Source organism: Triticum dicoccoides, chromosome 2A (assembly GCF_002162155.2).
Source record: "Triticum dicoccoides isolate Atlit2015 ecotype Zavitan chromosome 2A, WEW_v2.0, whole genome shotgun sequence".
Classification (NCBI taxonomy): Eukaryota; Viridiplantae; Streptophyta; class Magnoliopsida; order Poales; family Poaceae; genus Triticum; species Triticum dicoccoides.
In genome coordinates this window covers 389,397,068-389,420,483 of record NC_041382.1, presented here as the reverse complement: position 1 = coordinate 389,420,483, position 23,416 = coordinate 389,397,068, and positions in this window count along the sequence as shown.

Genomic DNA, 23,416 nt, shown 5'->3' with positions numbered 1-23,416 from the left:
AAATAGATGAAGTATTCTTTAAACAGGGACCTATTTTGAAACATAACTTGCCTGTTGAAATTCTAGGGGATCCCCCTCCACCCAAGGGTGATCCCATGTTTGAGGTTAAACCCTTACCAGATACTCTTAAATATACTTATCTTGATGAGAAAGAGATATATCCTGTTATTATTAGTGGTGACCTTTCAGAGCAAGAGGAAAAGAAATTATTGAAAACTTTGAAGAAGCACCATGCTTCTATTGGATATACTCTTGATGATCTTAAGGGCATTAGTCCCACTTTATGCCAGCACAAAATAAAATTGGAGAAGGATGCTAAACCGGTTGTTGATCACCAACGACGGTTAAATCCTAAGATGAAAGAAGTGGTAAGAAAACAAATACTAAAGCTTCTCGAGGCAGGTATAATTTATCCCGTTGCTGATAGTCAGTGGGTAATCCTTGTCCATTGTGTCCCTAAGAAGGGAGGTATTACTGTTGTTCGTAATGATAAAGATGAATTGATCCCACAAAGAATTGTTACAGGTTATAGAATGGTAATTGATTTCCGCAAATTAAATAAAGCTACTAAAAAGGATCAATATCCTTTACCTTTTATTGATCAAATGCTAGAAAGGCTACCCAAACATACACATTTTTGCTTTCTAGATGGTTATTCTGGTTTCTCTCAAATTCCTGTGTCAAAAGAGGATCAAGAAAAGACAACTTTTACTTGTCCTTTCGGTACCTTTTCTTATAGACGTATGCCTGTTGGTTTATGCAATGCACCTGCTACCTTTCAAAGCTGTATGACTCCTATATTCTCTGAATTTTGTGAAAAGATTGTTGAGGTTTTCATGGATGATTTCTCCGTTTACGGAACTTCTTTTGATGATTGCTTAAGAAACCTTGATCGAGTTTTGCAGAGATGTGAAGAAACTAATCTTGTCTTGAATTGGGAGAAGTTCCACTTTATGGTTAATGAAGGTATTGTCTTGGGGCATAAAATTTCTGAAAGAGGTATTGAAGTTGATAGAGCTAAAGTTGATGCTATTGAAAAGATGCTGTGTCCTAAGGACATTAAAGGTATAAGAAGCTTCCTTGCTCATGCCGGTTTTTATAGGAGGTTCATTAAGGACTTCTCTAAAATTTCTTGGCCTCTGACTAATCTCTTACAAAAAGATGTTTCTTTTGTCTTTGATGATGATTGTGTAGAAGCATTTGAAATACTTAAGAAAGCTTTGATTTCTACACCTATTGTTCAGTCTCCTGATTGGAATTTACCATTTGAAATCATGTGTGATGCTAGTGATTATGCTGTAGGGGCTGTTCTAGGATAAAGAGTTGATAAGAAATTAAATGTTATTCAATATGCTAGTAAACTCTAGACAATGCCCAGAGAAACTATGCTACTACTGAAAAATAATTTTTAGCAGTTGTATTTGCTTGTGATAAGTTCAGACCTTACATTGTTGATTCTAAAGTAACTGTTCACACTGATCATGCTGCTATTAAATATCTTATGGAAAAGAAAGATGCTAAACCTAGACTTATTAGATGGGTTCTCTTGCTACAAGAATTTGATTTGCATATTATTGATAGAAAGGGAGTTGAGAACCCCGTTGCAGACAACTTGTCTAGGTTAGAGAATGTTCTTGATGACCCACTACCTATTGATGATAGCTTTCCTGATGAACAACTAGCTGTCATAAATGCTTGTCGTACTGCTCCATGGTATGCTGATTATGCTAATTATATTGTTGCTAAATTTATACCACATAGTTTCACATACCAGCAAAAGAAAAAGTTCTTCTATGATTTAAGGCATTACTTTTGGGATGACCCACATCTTTATAAAGAAGGAGTAGATGGTGTTATTAGACGTTGTGTACCTGAGCATGAACAGGAACAGATCCTACGCAAGTGTCACTCCGAGGCTTATGGAGTACACCATGCTGGAGATAGAACTGCACATAAGGTACTGCAATCCGGTTTTTATTGGTCTACTCTCTTCAAGGATGCCTGTAAGTTTGTTTTGTCTTGTGACGAATGTCAAAGAATTGGAAATATTAGTAGACGTCAAGAAATGCCTATGAATTATTCACTTGTTATTGAACCATTTGATGTGCGGGGATTTGATTATATGGGACCGTTTCCTTCCTCTAATGGGTATACACATATTTTAGTTGCTGTTGATTATGTTACTAAGTGGGTAGAAGCTATTCCAACTAGTAGTGCTGATCATAACACCTCTATTAAGATGCTTAAAGAAGTTATTTTTCCGAGGTTTGGAATCCCTAGATATTTAATGACTGGTGGTGGTTCACATTTATTCATGGTGCTTTTCGTAAAATGCTTGCTAAGTATGATGTTAATCATAGAATCACATCTGCATATCACCCACAGTCTAGTGGTCAAGTAGGAGTGAGCAATAGAGAGCTTAAATTAATTCTGCAAAAGACTGTTAATAGATCTAGAAAGAATTGGTCCAAGAAACTTGATGATGCATTATGGGCTTATAGAACTGCATATAAAAATCCTATGGGTATGTCTCCGTATAAGATGGTTTATGGAAAGGCATGTCACTTACCTCTTGAACTAGAACATAAGGCATATTGGGCCATTAAAGAGCTCAACTATGACTTCAAACTTGCCGGTGAGAAAAGGCTTTTTGACATTAGCTCACTTGATGAATGGAGAACCTAGGCCTATGAGAATGCCAAACTGTTTAAAGAAAAAGTTAAAAGATGGCATGACAAAAGGATACAAAAACATGAGTTTAATATAGGTGATTATGTATTGTTATACAACTCTCGTTTAAGATTTTTTGCAGGCAAAATCCTCTCTAAATGGGAAGGTCCTTACATTATCGAGGAGGTTTACCATTCCGGTGCCATAAAAATCTACAACTTCGAAGGCACAAATCCGAGGGTGGTGAACGGTCAAAGAATCAAACTTATATCTCAGGTAATCCCATAAATGTTGAAACTAATGTTATAGAAACCGTAACCCCGGAGGAATACATAAGGGACACTTTCTAGAACGTTTCAGACTACGAAAAGGAATAGGTACGTGGTACGGTAAGTAAACTGACTCCAAAACAGTTCTAATGGCAATTTTTCTCCGTTTTGGAATATTTAAGAAAATAGGAAAACAAGAAGCAGTCCGGGAAGGACACGAGGCGTCCACGAGGGTGGAGGGCACGCCCTACCACCCTGGGCGCCCCCTTCCTCGTGGGCACCTCTTGTGCTCTCCGGACTCCGTTTTCTTGCATGATACTTCTTTTGGTCGGTAAAAATTCATTATATAATCTCCCGAAGGTTTTGACCACGTATCATGCAAAAATCTTTTGTCTTTGTTTTGAGCTGTTTTTTGACAGATCTAGATCGCCATGGCGTCTTCAAGTGCCCCAAGGACAAGTTCTTCGAGAAGGTCATCAACCCCTACCTCGCGGAGGTGCTGGAACACCCTCAAACCATTGAAATGTGTCAGGGGTGGCTGCACATCCGCGATGTTGAGGGACCAAGGAGGACCGGAAGCATGGAGACAAGGATCGAGGCAATGGAGCAGCAAGTTTTCAAGTGCCAGGAAATGGTGGAACGTGGACTCGACTCCAATCATATAATGATCATGGAGTTCACCAACAACCACAAGCTGGATGACAAGAACATTGGGGAGGCCATCTTCAAGCTTCACGAGAAAATTGATTGCCTCCAAGCCCAGATCTATGACCTACAAAACCAAAACTGTGAGTATGAATATAGATTCAAGAGGATGAGTTTGGCTGCAGATTTGAGGATCCCGGAGACTCGATCATCCTTCTATGATGGTGAGCCTATGCCTTGGAAGATGGACGACAAGCCAACATCATCAAGAACTCCATCATCACCACCTCCGAGGAAGGAAACATAAATACATGGGTATGGGCACTCCCCTTGGCAACTGCCAAGCTTGGGGGAGTGCCCCGGTATCGTATCACCATCACACTTTTATCTTTACCATTTTTCTCAGTTTGATCCTTTTGGTAATATCTTGATCTAGTAGAATAAAGTTTTAGTATGATCTAGTTTTGAGTTTTCCTTTATGATCCTTCTATGTAATCGAGTCTGTGAGCTATATATATAATAAAGATTAGTGTTGAGTCAAGGGCTTGATTATTTTGCCATGGTCTTGAGGGAATAAAAATAAAAGATAAAGAATAAAAAGAAATAAAGAGATCATATGGATCTTATGGAGAGTTATGACTTCACATATAAAGAGTATGATGAATAAAAATTGTTGAGAGTTGACAAGCATAGTTTTGGTCATCGTTGCAATTAACAGGAAGTAATAAAGAAAGAGAGGTTTTCACATATAAATATACTATCTTGGACATATTTTATGATTGTGAGCACTCATTAAAATATTACATGCTAAAGAGTTGATGTTGGACAAGGAAGACAACGTAATGGGTTATGTTTTCTTACATCTGAAATAAATTATATTGTCATGGATCATCCAACATGTTGAGCTTGCCTTTCCCTCTCATGCTAGCCAAATTCTTTTCACCAAGTAGAGATACTACTTGTGCTTCCAAATATCCTTAAACCTAGTTTTGCCATGAGAGTCCACCATATCTACCTATGGATTGAGTAAGATCCTTCAAGTAAGTTGTCATCGTTGCAAGCAATAAAAATTGCTCTCTAAATATGTATGATTTATTAGTGTGGAGAAAATAAGCTTTATACGATCTTGTGATGTGGAAGAAATAAAAGCGACGGACTGCATAATAAAGGTCCATATCACAAGTGGCAATATAAAGTGACATTCTTTCGCATTAAGATTTTGTGCATCCAACCATAAAAGCACATGACAACCTCTGCTTCCCTCTGCGAAGGGCCTATCTTTTATTCTTGTCTTATACTTCATATAAGAGTCATGGTGATCTTCATCTTTCCTTTTTATATTTTATCCTTTCGCAAGCACAATGTGTTGGAAAGATCCTGATATATATGACTAATTGGATGTGAGTTTTCATGAACTATTATTGTTGACATTACCCTTGAGGTAAAAGGTTGGGAGGCAAAACTATAAGCCCCTATATTTCTCTATGTCCGATTAAAACTTCATAACCATAAATATCGCGTGAGTGTTAGCAATTGTGAAAGACTAAATGATGGTTGAGTATATGGACTTGCTAAAAAGCTCTCATTGACTCTTTCTGATGTTATGATAAATTGCAATTGCCTCAGTGACTGAGATTATAGTTTGTTGGTTCTCAATGAAGTTTCTGATTCATACTTGAAATTGTGATTGAATTATTACTTTAGCATAAGAGATCATATGACAATATATGTATATGTTGTTGTTATAATAATGATCATGATGCCCTCATGTCCGTATTTTATTTTATCGACATCTCTATCTCTAAACATGTGGACATATTTTTCGATTTCGACTTTCGCTTGAGGACAAGCGAGGTCTAAGCTTGGGGGAGTTGATACGTCCATTTTGCATCATGCTTTTATATCGATATTTATTGCATTATGGGCTGTTATTACACATTATGTCACAATACTTATGCCTATTCTCTCTTATTTTACAAGGTTTACATGAAGAGGGGGAATGCCGACAACTGGAATTCTAGGCTGGAAAAGGAGCAAATATTAGGGACCTATTCTGCACATCTCCAAAAGTCCTGAAACTTCACGGGAGCATGTTCCAGAATATATAAAAAATATTGGGAGAAAGAAGTACCAGAGGGGGGCCACCACTGTCCACGAGGGTGGGGGCCGCGCCCCCTGCCTCGTGGGCCCCCTGGTAGCCCTCTGATGCCCATCTTTGGCTATATGGAGTCTTTCGTTGAGGAAAAAAATCATAAGTAATCTCACGAGACAAAACTCCGCCGCCACGAGGCGGAACCTTGGCGGAACCAATCTAGGGCTCCGGCGGAGCTGTTCTACTGGGGAAACTTCCCTCTGGGAGGGGGAAATCATCACCAACAATCCTCTCATTGGGAGGGGGTCAATCTCCATCAACATGTTCACCATCACTATCGCATCTCAAACCCTAGTTCATCTCTTGTATTCAATCTTTGTCTCAAAGCCTCAGATTGGTACCTGTGGGTTGCTAGTAGTGTTGATTACTCCTTGTAGTTGATGTTAGTTGGTTTACTTGGTGGAAGATCATATGTTCAGATCCATTATGCATATTAATACCCCTCGGATTATGAACATGAATATGATTTGTGAGTAGTTACGTTTGTTCCTGAAGACATGTGAGAAGTCTTGCTATAAGTAGTCATGTGAATTTGGTATTTGTTCGATATTTCGATGAGATGTATGTTGTCTTTCCTCTAGTGGTGTCATGTGAACGTCGACTACATGACACTTCACCATTGTTTGGGCCTAGCGGAGGGCATTGGGAAGTAATAAGTAGATGATGGGTTGATAGAGTGACAGAAGCTTAAACCCTAGATTATGCGTTGCTTCGTAAGGGGCTGATTTGGATCCATATGTTTCATGCTATGGTTAGGTTTACCTTAATACTTCTGTTGTACTTGCAGATGCTTGCAATAGGGGTTAATCATAAGTGGGATGCTTGTCCATGGAAGGACAGTACCCAAGCACCGGTCCACCCACATATCAAATTATCAAAGTACCGAACGCGAATCATATGAACGTGATGAAAACTAGCTTGACGATAATTCCCATGTGTCCTCGGGAACGCTTTCCTTTATATAAGAGTTTGTCCAGGCTTGTCCTTTGCTACAAAAAGGATTGGGCCATCTTGCTGCACCTTATTTACTTTTATTACTTGTTACCCGTTACAAATTACCTTATCACAAAACTATCTGTTAGCGATAAGTTCAGTGCTTGCAGAGAATACCTTACTGAAAACTGCTTATCATTTCCTTCTGCTCCTCGTTGGGTTCGACACTCTTACTTATCGAAAGAACTACGATAGATCCCCTACACTTGTGGGTCACATTCACATGATATGCATATTTTGTGTTTATTTTTCTTTTCTTTTCCTTTATGAACCATGCTAGTATGAGATAGTCCTTCATTGATTTGTAGAATTCTCTTTGTGCTTCACTTAAATCTTTTGAGTATGGCTTTGTTGAATGCTCTTTGTGCTTCACTTAAATCTTTTGAGTATGGCTTTATATAATGCTTCGTGTGTTTCACTTATATATTTTGAGCTTGGATGTTGGTAAATCTCTAGTAATTGTAGAATGCTCCATGAACTTCACTTATATCTTTTGGAGTATGAATAAGACTATGATCGAAATTGGGCTTGGAAGAGTATCATTAAAATATCATGCCTAGCTAGGAGCGTTAAACAATGGGAAAATTTTGTTTTTCCCACTCCAGATTTTGCCAATTTTCCTTATGCCACTCTAGATTTTGACATTTCACTTTTACCACTCTTAGTTTTTGACAATTATCACAATTGCCATTCCCGTGGCGAAGGCAAAATTTTCAGAGTGGCAATTGTGATAATTCTCAGAAGCTAATAGTGGTGAAAATGAATAAAATTATTTTGCTTTTGCCACAGAATGGCAATTGTCATAATTGTCAAAATCTAAGAGTGACAAAAGCGAAATGTCAAAATATAGAGTGGCATAAGAAAAATTGGCAAAATCTAGAGGGGCAAAAACAAAATTTTCCCTTAAACAATAGTGCTTGTTGGGAGGCAACCCAATTTTATTTTTATGTTTTTGGTTTTTGGTTCTGTTTTTCAATAAACACGCATTATTACCTCTGTAGTAATTGTGTTTTGGTGTTTTAGTTAGTGTTTGTGCCAAGTAAGACCTTTGGGGTGGCTTACGGTGATAGTTGATTTGATCTTGCTGAAAAAACAAAAACTTTTGCGCCCAGTAAAATAATTTTCAATTTTGACAAAAAGTGTGATAAAATACTGGTTCTCCTTGCACAAGATTTATATACAAATTCCCTAGGTTGTCCTAATTTTTCAGATTTTTTGGAGTAACAGAAGTATGGTTGTTGTTCAGATCATTACAGACTGTTCTGTTTCTGACAAATTCTGTTTTCAATGCATAGTTTGCTTGTTTTCTAGTTTATATGGCTTATATTGTTCAATATAAATTGTAGAAATGATATGGTACAGTAGGAATTTTGTGATAATAATTATGAATCTTATCTTGACAGTATCAAAGTGAATGATTTGCTCTTTATCATACTAACTCATCTCACGAAGTTCCATTAAGTTTTGTGTGATTGAAGTTTCCAAGTTTTGGATGAGATATCGATATGAGGAGAATAATGAGTGGAAAGAACCTAAGCTTGGGGATTCCCAAGGCACCCCAAGGTAATATTCAAGAAAGATTCAAACGCCTAAGCTTGGGGATGCCCCGGAAGGCATCCCCTCTTTCGTCTTCCAAACCATCGGTATACCTTACTCGGAGCTATATTTTTATTCGTCACATGATATCTGTTTTGCTTGGAGCGTATTTTCATTTTACTTGCTGTTTGAATAAAATCATTGGATCTGAAATTTTGAATGAGATATAGAGAGAGAGTCCTCCCCTGGCTATTTAACTATTTGACTACTCATTGATATTCACTTATATCTTTTTGGAGTAGTTTGTCATTTACTCTCGTGCTCCACTTATATCTTATGAGTAAATGGTTGAATGAATTGAATATCATAAATCTGAAATTATATATGCTTCATATGCTTATCCCATGGGGAGTAGTGAATTCACATATAAGAAATATAGGTGGTAAAATTTATTCAAAGTTAACAAACACAACATTGGTCACTTGAACAATTCATGAAAGAATATTGAAGGAAGAGAGATTTCACATATAAATATACTATCTTGGACATCTTCTATGATTGTGAGCCCCATTAATTATTTTCAACTTGAGCAAATTATTTGAAGTTGGACAAGGAAGACAACGTAATGAGTTATGTTTGGGTATATTTGCATAGAAGTTATATTGTTATGGATCCTCTAACATGTGGTGCTTGCTTAGGATCTTTTGCTAGCCAAAATTTTGTACTAAGTAGAGATACTACTTGTGCATCCAAAACCCTTAAACCCCGTTTCATGCCATGAGTGTCCACCATATCTACCTATGGATTGAATAGGATCCTTCAAGTAAGGTGTCATCGGTGCAAAAAACAATAAAAATTGCTCCTAAATGTGTATGATCTTTTATTGTAAGGGAAAATAAGCGTTGTATGAACTTGTGATGGTAAAGAAATAAAAGCGACATATTGCATAATAAAGGTTGCTATCACAAAGGGCAATACAACGTGACATTGCTTTGCACTGAGGGTTTGCACATCCAAAATTAAAAAGCGCATGACAACCTCTTCTTCCCTCTGCGAAGGGCCTATCTTTTACTTTCATGTATTTACTTTTATGCAAGAGTCAGTAGTATTCCTTCTTATTTCAACCTCAATTATTCTTTAGTTGGCAAGCATCATGTGGTGGGGAAAGATCCAAGCAGATATGGCCATTCAAATATATTTGATCACGAATTATTATTGTTGACGATTATCTATATGATAAATAAGTTTTTTTGACCAATGAAAATAGCAGGAGAGACTCCTACTGTTGTATTTTTATTAATCAAATGTTAACCTAAGGTTAACATGGGATGGGGGTACAAAAAATCTTTACATGGTAACACACAGAAAAGATATGCCAAACATGGGCACTATCCAAAAGGAAGTAACAGAAGGAAAAGGCTAGACTACAAAGAAGAAGGTTTAAACCATAAGAGAGTTGCTAAACCCCTCCAAAAAGGATAGGTTTTGAGGGTTGACCCTGAAACCCAAAATCACAAAATGTTCCTTGATCTTCCTCAGCCATTCACAATGGGTAGCAACCTCCCCATCAAATATCACTCTATTTCGTTGCTTCCAAATGTTCCATTGTGTCAAAATGGTAATCTCTTTGAAGAGAGGACCCTGCCAGCTTGTTCCAGCTCTTCCATATTTGCGTTGCATGTCCAGTTGATTATCCCAATGAATTCCCACCATTTGCCAACACTTTGTAGCAAATGGTCAGTCGTAGAAAAGATGGGTGTTTGTTTCTAGAACCTCCATGTCACACATTGGGCAGTTGTGATCCTCGCCAATGTTGAAATGCCTTCTCAGTAGCATGTCCCTTGTGTTGACCCTGTCATTCAACATTAACCATGCAAACACTTTATGTCTCATGATGCATTTTGTCTTCCAAATGGAGGTGATGCATTGTGGCGCCACTATATTTCTGAACATGAAGTTATAGAACTTCTTGGGTTTAAAATCTGTATCACCCCAGCACAAAATCCATTCGTCTGTCCCCATAGGTTCCAAGGTTATTCCTGCTATTATCCCTTGTAGGGTGTCCAGCTCAGCTCTAGCTTCCATTGATAGAGGTAAGTAGAAATTATTCTCATGACCAATGTCATTGTAGTATTGAGCCAATGAAACATCTTCATTTTTGGTATAAGAGAAAAGGTGTTCATGTGTGTTCATCGGCGGTCTTTCATCCAACCAAACATCCTTCCAGAGTAAAATTGTATCTCCCGCGGCAGGAATACAGGTGGTGATCCGTCGATAGATATCCATTAGAGAGAAAACATCATGCCACCAAAAAGAGCCGCAACTTGGTTTTGCATGGGGGTGGCTCATCATAATGGGCATTCCAGACTAGCATTACCCATGGCGCATCTTTTTGTGAATAAACTTATGGAGGTATTTGAGTAGAAGTGCTTTGTTTTGAATTTGCAAGTTTAAGATCCCCAGACCCCCCCTTCTTTCTTTGGGCGGCAGATCCTATCCCAAGCTGCTAAGGAGTGAGTTTTGGCATCCTTGTCCACTTCCTTCCTCCACAGACAGTGTCTCCTTGCACGGTCAAAGCTGTCGATCAACTTTAGTGGAATTTTAAGAACACAAATGACAAAAGATAGAAGTGACGAAAGTGCATAGTTGATCAGTTGAACTCTTTCACCATAGGAAAGCCATATAGCCGTTCCAGTTAATCTCCTTTCAATTCTGTCGACCAATGGCATCAAGTCCCTAACCGTTGGCCTTGAAGAACCGAGGGACAGTCCTAAATAGGTAAATGGCATACCCCCTAGTTGGCAGCCCAGCACACTAGCTAGATCCATAGTTTTTTGAGCATTCACATTAATTGGCATTAATCGTGATTTTGCGTAGTTGATCTTCAGGCCCGTTGCCTTTGCATATGAGTCAAGAATCCCCTTAATTGTCTGGAGCTCATGTTGATTAGCCGGGAGAATGATTAACGTATCATCTGCGTATTGCAAAACTGGGTAATCTTCTGAAGCAGGCTGATTGATTGGTAGTTCAATTAAACCATCTGACCATGCTTTATTAATTAAGTACTGCAATAAATCTGCCGCGAGCACAAATAACAAGGGGGATATCGGGTCACCTTGTATCACTCCCTGTTTGCATTTAAATTCCGTGCCAGGTATACCGTTAAGAAGAATCGAGGAAGATCCAGATTGTAACAACATTTTAATCCACATACACCATCTATCGTCAAAACCCTTGCATTCAAGCATTTTCAGAATAAAAGAATGTTCCATTGTGTCGAAAGCCTTTTCGAAGTCTAATTTCAGAATCACAATCTCCCTGCCCGACTGTTTGCATTGGTGCAAATACTCAAAAGCCCATCCGAGGCAATCTTAAATTGTCCTTGTCTTAATGAACCCATATTGGTTATGATGTACTACCTTTAAAATCCAGCGTTGAAGCCTCTCACACAGAATTTTTGTCATAACCTTGAGAACACGATTTAGCAAGGAGATCGGTCTATAATCATTGACTGTCTCAGGAGTTAGTTTTTTTTGGGATCAACGTGATAAAAGATGTGTTTAAACATTGAAGGTTTATTGTCCCATTCCAGAAGTCCTCACAGAGAGCATAGAAATCCTCTTTAATTATCTCCCAACATACCTTAAGAAAAATACCATTCAAGCCATCAGGTCCTGGTGCACAATCAGCTGGGATGATCTTAATTACATTATCTATTTCCTCTTTCGTAAACGGTATCGAAAGTTCTTCAAGACCTTGGCATTTTTGAATGAGCTCAGAGAGTTCAAAATCAAACTCAAGTTAGAAACCCCCATTCTTCTTTTAAAGCAATCATAAAAAGCCGCAACCTTTTCATCATGGTTTTCAATCAAATGACCGTCAGACATGAGCAGATTAGTGATGGCATTCCTCTTTAACCTTTCCATTGCACATGCTTGGAAGTATTTGGTGTTTTCCTCACCTTGGACTTCCCATCGAAACGTGCACCGTTTTTTCCAATATTCACTTTGGTATTTAAGCAATCGTAGCACATGTGCTTTGATAATGTTCCTGAAATTAGCCTCTGGGGTGGAGAGCTGTCTCAATTCCTCAAGGTTATCAAGCTTTAACTTAGAGATGGACTTACTCCATTTTTTAAAAGCATATCTTAGTCTCTTTAGCTTTGCTGAGAGTTTGCTGGCACTAGAAGAGGCCCTAATTGGTGCTAACCAAGATGTTTTCACTACATCCAAAAAACCAGGATGAGAGGGCCAAAAAATTTCAAACATGAAAAGCTTAGATCTTGGGATTTTTGTTTCCACTGAAAGAATGCAAGGAACATGATATGAGATTGGTCGAGCCAGAGGTTTTGCCAAGGTATTTGGGAATCTGATAATCCATTCTGGAGAAGAAAAGAACTAATCTAGTTGTTCGAGTAAGGGGTTTTCCTGCATGTTACTCCAAGTGTACTTCCTTCCTTTGATTGGAATTTCAAGCAATCCAAGATGACTAATAATCTCATTAAATTTGAGCACATCATCCACATTTCTACCAGGTAGGTTTCTGTTATCCAAAGACCGCATGAAATTAAAATCACCCATGAAAAGCCACAGATCCTCTGCTTCAATGTTTATATTATCCAACCAATCAGTGAAAACTAATCTTTCAGGCCCATCACATGGCCCATAAATATTTGAAAGAAACCAACTTTCATTTGTTTGGACCGAGGTCATTTTAATTGTGATCGCAAAGGAAAACTGATGGATGATCTGGCCCACAAACTGACCGCTACACCAAATAATGACTAGACCACCTGAAGCGCCGTCAGACGTAATGAATTCAAATTTATCAAATCTCCTTGGACAACACTTTCTAATAAAAGAGTGATCAAAATCAGGTTTTTTAGTTTCTTGCAAGCAAACGATCAAGCAGTTTGATTCATCAATCTTATTACAAAGGGCATCACATTTGGTAGTAGCATTCAAACCACGGATATTCCAGCACAAAATATTCCACATAACCAAGGCCATTAAAGTCGTGAAGCAGGCTAAATATAGCATAAGCTAAAGTTTAGAAATACGTTGATAAAACTTAACAGAGCAATTGAAACTGGGAATTGGAAAAAAGGCCTAAGCTTAGTTTTTGTCCTTGCCCTTGAGAGGAGCAAGCTCCTGAGGAATAGCACATTGGGTTGTGCTAATATATTGCAGAGTTTCAATTGCAGTGGGAGGTGGGGCATGCGTTGCAGTAGCTGTTTCCTCAGCTTCATTTCCTTGTTGCATCTCCAGGATATCAGGAATCCTTCTCGGCTTAACATATGAGGGCCTACGCTTGTTGTCCGCCAGAGATGGTGTCTTGAAACCCTGCTACCTAGTAGCCCTCACACTTCGTCTGACTTCTGACACATCGATCGGCGTGACCATTCTGCGTTTCCTTTTGTTATTGACCGTATCCAGCTCCATAGTATCCCGCTGTTGCTCAAGAAGAGGCACATTCTCCAACTGCGAGTTGATTTCCACATCAACTGACTCACAACTCTCCAGATGCAGATGTTTGTTAAGTTGATCGGCCACAAAATCACAACAAACGTACCAAGCATCTTCAGGCAAGAAAATGACGTTAGTACCTGGCTCAAATGGTGAAAAAGGGAAGGTTGTGAAGCATGCACTTCCAACCAGATCCACCAGCGTGTTCTGCAGCCCATTGGCAAATCTTACCCAGAGACTGGTGCTGCTATCATCTTCCAAACTCGAACAATAAATAAGTTGGGAGTCCAAACATTAGGCCCCTATCTTTCTCTGTGTTCCACGAATGCTATTTGTTCTAAAAATATGCTTTGATTGTTAGCAATCATGGAAGACTATATGATAGTTGAGTATGTGGAATTTGCTAAATCAAAGCTCTTACATAGACCCTTCCTGAAAATAAGATGAATTGCAATTGTTTGATGACTAAGAACATGATTTGTTAGATTTCAAGAAACTTTATGGTCTATACTTTAACTTGTGAATAGCTTGCTACTTGATCATGAGAATTTTTATGATATGAGCTAATGTTTATGATATATAATGATGCTAGAAAAAGTGATTAAAATTATCATTGTTCAAACTTGTGCACTTGCTAGAATTCACACTTCATAAATTATTTCTTTTATCATTTACCTACTCGAGGATGAGCAGGAATTAAGCTTGGGATGCTGATACGTATTTGATGTATCTATAATTTATGAAATATTCATGCCATGTTTACAACAATTTTATATGATGTTGGTATGATTTAATTATAACTAACCCGGACTAACGCTGTTTTCAGCAGAACTACCGTGGTGTCTTTTTTTGTGCAGAAATAAAAGTTCTTGGAATGGGTTGAAAATTTACGGTGATTTTTTATGGACCAAAAGAGAGCCCTCAAGCACAAGAGTTGGAACAGAAGAGTCCCAAGGTAACGAAAAGGTAGGGGGCGCGCCCTACCCCTGGGAGGGTGCTCCTACCTTGTCGCTGCCTCGTGGACCCCGTGATGTGAGACCAACGCCAAAAATTCCTATAAATACCAAAACCCCCAGAAATAAACCTAGATCGGGAGTTCCACCGCCGCAAGCCTCTGTAGCCATGAAAAACCGATCTAGGCCCTCTCCGGCACCCTGCGAGAGGGGGCCAACATCACCGGAGGCCATGGAGGAGGATTTCGGAGGGGGACATCATCACCATGGAGGACAAGGACCAGAGGGATAACCTCTCCTCATCTAGGGGGGAGGCCATGGTGGAGGAAGCACAAGGGGGAGACTCTCTCCCTCTCTCTCTCGGTGGCGCCAGAGTGCCACCAGGGGAATCATCGCCGCGGTGATCGTCTTCATCAACATCACCATCTTCATGACCTTCCTCATCTCTTTTACACAGTCCACTCTCCCGCACCCCGCTATAATCCCCTACTTGAACATGGTGCTTTATGCCACTTGTTATGATCCAATGAGGTGTTGCCATCCTATGATGTTTTGAGTAGATTTCTTTTGTCTTTTGGGTTGATTGATGATATAGATTGGTCTGAGTTGTATGCTTTATTTTGGTGTTGTCCTATGGTGCCTTCCATGCCGCGCACACGTGAAGGATTCCTGCTGTAGGGTGTTGTAATACGTTCATGATTCGCTTATAGTGGGCTGCTTGAGTAATAGAAGCATAAACCCGAGTAAGGGGGTTGTTGCGTATGGGATATAGGGGACTTGATGCTTTAATGCTATGGTTGGGTTTTACCTTAATGATCTTTAGTAGTTGCGGATGCTTGCTAGAGTTCCAATCATAAGTGCATATGATCCAAGGAGACAAAGTTTGTTATCTTATGCCTCTCCCTCATATAAAATTGCAATGACGACTACTGATCTTGTTAACAATTGCCTAGGACAATTCCGCACGCTGATCCATCATTATTCCACACTCACTATTTATAATATATAGTAATACATTCTAAATTTATGTTAACAACACGTACTTTTATGTTTTAGTTCATCGATATCATGCAAAGTTATCCTCTTCATAACCACAACGTAGTTTTATTTCTCATTTCTAGATGGAAGCAAACGTTCGGTGTACGTAGAGTCGTATCAGTGGTAGATAGGACTTGAGAGAATATGATCTTGCCTTTAGCTCCTTGTGGGTTCGACACTCCATACTTATCACTTCGACCTTTGGAAATTGCTACGATGATTCCTTGTAGTTGGATATTATCATTATCATCCTCCAAGGCACCGTCAACAGCAACATGCACGGAATTCTCATACCCAACTTCTTCAAGTGGATCAATAGGGTGTTGTCGGTGTCGAACCCTATCCCCACCTACTGGAGGACACTCGTGTAGCATCCTTTCCATGGCTTGGAGTAAGTTGTTCTCGAGTCACTGCAGCTCGGTATGTGTGACCGGGGCATCTTCTTCCCCAGGGTTTTCTCCATGAACACTCGATCTAGATCCTGCCATGTTAGTAATAAGGCCAAAAGTGGAATAGGATAATTTTGTGGAATTACACAACCTCACCAAAGTCCTTATGAGTTCACATCAGATTGTGCTTCTCCCGGATGTGTTAAAGTGATTGAAAGACAAGGATCAAAGAACTAGCTTCAGTTTTTGGTGGAGCTCAGTGGGGTAAACAAAAGGGGCTTGTGCTGAAATCTTGTTGATGCAAACCAAGAAAATATAGGGATAGATCTACTGCACTTTTGCACCAAGATTGAAAAACACAGAACACACAAGCTTCTGAAATTTTCCTACCAAGCTGAAACTTTTGGATCTTACACAACACTTTCTTTTTCTCTCTTGACTTTTTTTCCACTCTTTTTTTCTTTCTTTGAATATTTTTCCACTCTTTTTTTCTCTTTTTTTTCAAAGCACAATAAGCAAATCTGAAAGCAATTACAAAGATGAACTTGGTGCAGATCTAAAAGATGGAGAACATGCAAGGTATGCAACAACAAGATCTCAGCACCAACAAGCCTTGGATTTTTTTGGTGGGGCTTTGGACTTCTAGGAAAGAAAATATAGCATGAAAAACTATTGATCCAAAGTGATGATAGCAAGATAAATTTGGATAACAGATCCTATCATGTCAACGAAGGCTCTGATGCCAGATGATAGGTGGGAACCCGATGAATGAGTTCACACCCGAGGGTGGCCTGATCTTCACGTCGTAGTATCGAATCAGAAGGGATAACTAGCTGCAGGAAGCCAGGATAACTAGCTTTATACCCACCAAGGTTGGATGCAACACATACGTTGGGGATGGCTGAACGAAGCTACAAGAACTCCAACCCATTGTCCGAACAATCGCAGAACCACAAACCCGGACTAACCCACACAAAACGCCTGGAACCCTAGAGCACGAATTAGGGGGAACCAAAGGCTCCTTCTCGGGAATCCGGATGAACTCACAAGAGTAAAGGTAGCAAGGATCTCTTGGATCTTTCTAGCAGTCTTGCCGCATAAGCTTGTAGCTGAATGGTTTGACTAAAGGTTCTTCTAGAGGATGGGGGAGATGACATTTTATAGCAGGGACAACCCCCCTTAGCTAGGTGTGAAAATGGTTTCAAAAGTAAGCAGGTTTGCGTGGCTTTCTTAGGTGAATAAGTAGTCAACTTTGGGAGTTGTTGGAGAGCTCCTCGGAAATTCATGAAGCCTTGACAGCCTGGACACCTTCCACGAGATTGGCTAGAACTTTTGACTCATAACTCCAAATGATGTGAAGTTTTTTGGATTGGAAAGATAATTTAATGTAGCTTCTGGCGATGTACCCCTATGGCCCCGTCTTTCCACCACATGGGAGTGGCACAACGAAACATCAGAGGTAAAAACTGATAGCATCAGCTTCACTTGAAACTTGTTATCTCCAAACTTGTTCCTCCAAACCGGTTGCTTCAAGAGCTCATAGGTTGTTGGATTTCTTCCATGTGATACCTAAGTTCAACCAAAAACAATGGGCATTAAATCATAGTTGTGTACTCAAGGTTACGAGGCAAACTTAAGTTAGCATTCACCTGGTCACTTATTAGTTTGGCGCGACTCCTTGTGATTGGACCTATAATTATTGGAGACTTGTTGATCATTGTGGTATCCTCATCAACTGTTGTTGGTATGGACGATATCCATTATTTCAGATCAGCCATGGAGTGTGATTGTTGATGGAGGGGGAGTAAAAACTTTACCATTCTATTTGGGAACCGTCTATAATTTATCTAGCATGGAAGATACCGAGATCACTTGGTTGTTATGTTGACAATGAAAGCATACCACTCAAAATCATATTCATCTCTGTTTTAAAAGCTCAAGCTCTGGCACCTCTGCAAATCCCTACTTCCCTCTGGGAAGGGCCTATCTATTTACTTTTACTGCCGAGTCATCATCCTCTTATAAAAAGCAACAGTTAGAGAGCACCACTATCATTTGTATGCTTTGTTATTAATTGATATTGAGTATGACTAGATCTTTTTTACCACAAATTACAATGTCTAGTCAGTCCTTGATCTTCAGGGGTGCTCTGCATTTATGTTTTCCAGTCTCGGGAAGGGCTAGCGAGATACTATTATATCATATGGTATCCTGATTGTTTAAAAAAAGTGTTGTCATCCGAGATTCATTATTATTGCTCGCTAATTGATTATGCCATTGATATGAGTAAATGTGAGACCTAAATGTTATTGTGAATATGGTTAGTTCATAATCTTTGCTGAAAACCTGAATGCTAGTTATACATATTTGCAACAACAAGATCAAACCGAGTTTGTAAAAGTTTTTCTTTATCACTTTCAGTTTGTCAACTGAATTGCTTGAGGACAAGCAATGGGTTAAGTTTGGGGGAGTTGATACGTCTTCATCGTATCTACTTTTCCAAACTCTTTTGCCCTTGTTTTGGACTCTAATTTGCATGATTTGAATGGAACTAACCCGGACTAATGTTGTTTTCAGCATAATTGCCTTGGTGTTACTTTTTTGCAGAAATAAAAGTTCTCGGGATGACCTGGAAATTTATGAAGAATATTTTTGGAATAAATAAAAAATACTGGCGAAAGAATCAATTAGAGGGGACCCACCACCTGACCACAAGGGTGGGAGCGCGCCCCCTGCATTGTGGGTCCTTGGACCTCCTCCGACCCTAACTCCAACTCTATATATTCACATTCAGGGAGAAAAAATAATCAGGGAAAAGGATTCATCGCATTTTACAATACGGAGCTGCCGCTGCCTCCTGTTCTTCATCAGGAGGGCTAATCTGGAGTCCATTCGAGGCTCCGGAGAGGGGGATCCATCGCCATCATCTTCACCAACCTTCCTCCATCACCAATTTCATGATGCTCACTGTCGTGCGTAAGTAATTCCATCGTAAGCTTGCTGGATGGTGATGGGTTGGATGAGATTTATCATGTAATCGAGTTAGTTTTGTTAGGGTTTGATCCCTAGTATCCACTATGTTTTGAGATTGATGTTGCTATGAATTTGCTATGCTTAATGCTTGTCACTAGGACCCGAGTGCATTGATTTTAGATCTGAACCTATTATGTTTTCATGAATATATTTGTGTTCTTGATCTGAGCTTGCAAGTTGTAGATACATATTACGAGTTATGATCCGCATACCCCAAGGTGACAATAATTGGGATTCTTTCCGGTGATAACCATAGTTTGAGGAGTTCATGTATTCACTAAGTGCTAATGCTTTGTCCTGGTTCTGTATTAAAAGGAGGCCTTAATATCCCTTAGTTTCCATTAGGACCCCGCTGCCACGGGAGGGTAGGACAAAAGATGTCATGCAAGTTCTTTTCCATAAACATGTATGACTATATATAGAGTACATGCCTACATTATATTGATGAATTGGAGCTAGTTCTATGTCACCCTAGGTTATTACTATTGTATGATGAATTCCATCCGACATAATTATCCATCACTGATCCATTGCCTACGAGTTCGTTTCACATTGATCTTTGCTTTATTACTTTCGTTATTGCTGTTGTTACAATTGCTACAAAACTGCCACTGTTACTTTTTACCACCGTTACCGCCACCTCCATACTACTTTGCTACTAATAGTTAGATTTTGTGTGGGGGCTATATATACGCCTCCACCCATCCTCCATTCGCTGAGAGAGCCATCATCACGTGCCTACACTTCCATCTTTCATTTTCTGAGAGAGAACCACCTACTCATGTGTTGAGACCAAGATATTCCAATCCAACCACAAGAATCTTGATCTCTAGCCTTCCCCAAGTTGCTTTCCACTCAAATAATCTTTCCACCCTATCCAAATCTGAGAGAGAGAGAGAGAGAGTTGAGTGTTGGGGAGACTATCATTTGAAGCACAAGAGCAAGAAGTTCATCATCAACACACCATCTATTACCTTTTGGAGAGTGGTGTCTCCTAGATTGGTTAGGTGTCACTTGGGAACCTCCGTCAAGATTGTGGAGGTGAACCAAGGGGTTTGTAAGGGCAAGGAGATCGCCTACTTCATGAACATCTACCCAAGTGAGGCAAGTCCTTCGTGGGCGATGGCCATTGTGGGATAGACAAGGTTGCTTCTTCGTGGACCGTTCGTGGGTGGAGCCCTCCGTGGACTCGCGTGGCCGTTACCCTTCGTGAGTTGATGTCTCCATCAACGTGGATGTACGATAGCACCACCTATCGGAACCACGCCAAAAATCTTTGTGTCTACATTGCGTTTGCTCCCTTCAAACTCCTCCCCTTTACCTTCATATGCAATGATTTCCATTCTACTGCTATACTCTTAGAATTGCATGTGTAGGTTGTTTGCTTGACTTGTGATAAGTTGCTAAAATCTTCCAAGACTTAAAATTGGGAAAAGGCTAGATTTTAATTTGGTCAAGTAGTCTAATCACCCCCCCCCTCTAGACATAATTTCGATCGTACAAGTGCTATCAGAGCTTTGGTCTCCATTTGCCTTGATTTCCATAGCTTTGGTTATCATAGCCTTGGTTTCACAACCTAGGACAGTATGGCGTCTAGCGAGGGAAATTACCACCGTAGAGGTCCTTACTTTCATGGTACTAATTTTGCTAGTTGGGAGCATAAGATGAAAATGCATATTCTTGGACATAACCCCATCGTTTGGGCTATTGTGTGTATTGCCTTGCAAGGTATATTCTTCGATGGGAGAGAACCGAATCATGAAGCTACCGCGGAAGAATTGAAGATTCTGCAATACAATGCTCAAGCTTGCGATATCCTCTTCAACGGATTGTGCCCCGAAGAATTCAACAAAATCAACCGTCTTGAGAATGCAAAGGAAATTTGGGATACTTTGATTGATATGCACGAAGGTACCGACTCTGTCAAGGAATCCAAATTGGATGTGCTTCAAAGTCAGCTTGACATGTTCAAAATTAAGGATGATTAAGGTGTCGCTGAAATGTACACTAGGCTTGCTCTCATCACAAATGAGATTTCTGGCTTAGGAAGTGAAGAGATGACCGACATATTCATCATCAAGAAGATCCTAAGAGCCTTGGATGGAAAATATGACACTATGTGCACATTGATCCAAATGAAGCCCAATTACAAAGATCTCAAGCCAGCGGAAGTCATTGGTAGAATTGTTGCTCATGAGATGTCACTCAAGGATAAAGAAGAGCTTCACAACAAGTCTAGTGGTGCTTACAAAGCCTCATGTGATGCTCCTACATCATCAAGTGAGAAACAAGTCTTCAATGAGGAATTGAGCCTAATGGTGAAGAACTTCAGCAAGTTCTACAAGACTAGAAGCAAAGAAAGAAGTTGCAAGTCAAGGTCCTACAATGACAAAAGATCTTCTAGTCGTGAGTGTAATTACTACAATTGTGGAAAACCCAGACATTACTCCAATGAGTGTATGGATCCCTACAAGAGAAGAGAAGACTCATGTAAAAGGAGAAGTAGAAGAGAAGAATCACCTCCAAGAGAGAGAAGGAGTAGAGGTGCTCATTATGAACGAAGAACCTCTCGCAGAAGCGAGGATTCGGAGAGCAAGGACAAGTCATCAAGGAGCTACACAAAACTAATACATCAAGCTCATGTTGGTGAATGGGTATACGGCTCCGACACCGACCATCACTCCACGAGAAGTTATCACTCCGACTCAAAATATACTCAAGATGAAGGTGTTGCCGGTCTAGCACTTGTGTCAACCAACTTCTATGACATATTTGAGTCACCAAATGAAGGAATTGGAAGATGCTTCATGGCTAAAGGCCCAAAGGTATCACATCCCGAGTATGTTGATTTCAATAGTGATGAAGATGATTTTCTAGGTGATGATGATTTACTTGTTGACAACTCTAGTGATGAAAACTATGATGAACTTGCTATTAATCATGTTAATCAAGATAAAGCGAATGACGATGATAAGAAGGAGATTGAGCGTCTAACTAAAGAACTAAACACTCTTAAGTTAGCTCATGAAACTACCTTAGAAGATCATCGAGTGATTTTAAAGACTCATGAGAAGCTACACTTTGAAAAGCTCAACCTAGAGCAAGAGCATGGCTTCTTAAAAGCAATCAATGATGATCTTCGTAAGAAAAGTTCTTCTTACATTGTGAAGCATTTACTCTTGTCTACTTACATGCCACAAGTAAAATCTAGCAACAAGAGTAATAAAGATTCTTCTTCTAGTAGTAACAATAATCATGCTAAATCCAATGTTGTTGCTTCTGGTAGTTCTCTTGATTCCACTAATGATTCTCTTAGCCAAGTTACACTTGAGCAAGAAAATAGCTTATTGAAGGGAATTATAGAGAAAGGTGTTTACAAGAGCCTTGCCGGAAGTAAGCAATTTGAGGAAATTGTATGCAAGCCAGGAAGGCACCAGAAGAATCAAGGTGTTGGTTTTGAACGAAAGTTCAATGCCAATGGAGTTGAGTGGGATGAAGATCAATACCCCAAGACGAAGTTTGTTCCTCAACAAGAGAAGTATGATACTACTTCCTTCAAGGGGGCACAAGCTCAAGATGATCTTCCACCACAAGACCACAAGCAAAAAGGCAAGGACAAGCTTCAAGAGGAAATTGATGCATTTGAAGAAGCTCCCAAGTCCTTGGTCAAGTGGGTTCCCAAGACTACATCAAGTTCTACTTTATCAAGTACGACCACAACTTTAAGGATTCCCATCAAGTTGATGTGGATCCAGAAGAAGAAGAACTAGAGTGTTCTTGAGGGTGACTCCACCAACATACTTCACTCAAATCATTTTGGTGAGAACAAGTGCAAACAACTTCCACATCTTGCACTAGTTCAAGGAGTCACAAACCCTCTTGTTGGTAAGACAAGGGACAAGGTAACCTAATGCTTTCATACACATCATCTTGTGTGTACTTCACTCTATGTCTATGGATATCCTTGGTTGTTCCTTGTGGGACTAACCCATGTAGGTATTGAAAGTGTAACTCACTCCAATGGATTTCTCCAAATGATCTACATCAACATTGAGCATCCACATCTTCAACATCTACATGAATTAATCATCGACAAAACCCAAGGTTAGTTCATCCCTCTTAGGGAGGATATCACATCTAGGGGGAGCTTTACTCTAAGAATTGAGCTAAAGGAACTCTAAATGATGTGAACACAACAATGCTTTATGTAAAATTGGTAACCCCACTTGTGCTTAAATGATGAGTATGACCTATGATCAAATGTTCTCATTTG